This window comes from Nycticebus coucang, chromosome 16, assembly GCF_027406575.1.
Source record: "Nycticebus coucang isolate mNycCou1 chromosome 16, mNycCou1.pri, whole genome shotgun sequence".
Taxonomy (NCBI): domain Eukaryota; kingdom Metazoa; phylum Chordata; class Mammalia; order Primates; family Lorisidae; genus Nycticebus; species Nycticebus coucang.
In genome coordinates this window covers 54,980,988-54,982,111 of record NC_069795.1, presented here as the reverse complement: position 1 = coordinate 54,982,111, position 1,124 = coordinate 54,980,988, and the positions used below count along the sequence as shown (strand labels likewise).

Sequence of the window (1,124 nt, the reverse complement as noted above, 5' to 3'; positions counted from 1 at the left end):
TGTATTAAAGCATAAAGTGGGTGGAAGAGAGATAATAATGAAGTAGAAAAAAATGATGAATATTTGGACATAAGGAGTTTAGATACTGTAAGAAAAGGCTTTGGATCATGGCACTAGGTAAAGAAAAGCCATCAAATAATTTTAAGCCCAAGAGTTAAGTGATTAAGTTTTTATTCATAGAAAAAAAAAAAAAAGTCTTGTTGAAATGTGAAGACCAGACTGAGGGAAATGAATACAGTTCATTCCACAAACAAGGATCTTTGCCAATGGTGCATGGTGGTGTGGGGACAGATAAGAGAAAATCAAATGATAACTATAAAGTTAGTTGGTAGGAATGGCACCTGATTGGAAATGAGAAGCAAGGTTGGATGAATGATTGTAGAGTATGGAGCTGATGGCTCTACAAGAGACTATATACCCCAAAGTGGAAGAATCGGGGCTAAAAATCAAAATGTAAGGGCACAATTCAACAAAGACATCATCCTAAAGGGGCCCAACAAACAGCCTGCATCCAGGTACCAGGACACTGTGCCAAAGGAGTGGGATTTGGAATGGAAGCGCAAGCAGAGGGCTCCCCTGAGCCACTCACGTATTGCCCCGGTGAGCCCAGTTAATAGGTGGAGACAGAAAGAGAGACAGAACTGGCTCCCCAAATATTTTTAAAATATTTTCCCGAACGCTTCTCAGCCTTTTGGCTAAAATCAAGAGTAGTATCTGTTCTTATCAGTTTAATATCTGACTTGTTCTCTATCCGAGGACAATATATTAAATGGATTTTTGGAGCAGGGAGTTGGATAGGAGCTTGCTCCGTCCACTCCACGCATTGACCTCGTATCGCAGTATCTCCGGAAACAGTGCACCTCTTCTCAAAAAAAAAAAAAATATATATATATATCTATATAGATAGATAGATAGATATAGATATTTTTCCTTTTAAAAAAAAATTTCCCCAAAGATCTTAAACAGTAAGTAGATTTTGGAAGGTAATCAATGCAAAAATCCTAGAGAATATGAATATGTGAGTGGCTGTATTATTTTGGATCCTCTGAGGAGCAGACATCAGGGTGGGATATGACATTGAAGGGTAAATAGAAAAAGCAGGACTGAGTAGGAAAGGTTCCAAA

General features: G+C 38.3%; 1 non-coding gene across 1 annotated transcript; it reads left to right on the top strand.

Moving 5' to 3' along the window:
• Positions 1–675: 675 nt before the first annotated feature.
• LOC128568335 (U2 spliceosomal RNA) lies at positions 676–865 on the top strand. Its single transcript, XR_008375139.1, has one exon. It is a non-coding gene; the product is annotated as a U2 spliceosomal RNA (small nuclear RNA).
• Positions 866–1,124: the final 259 nt, after the last annotated feature.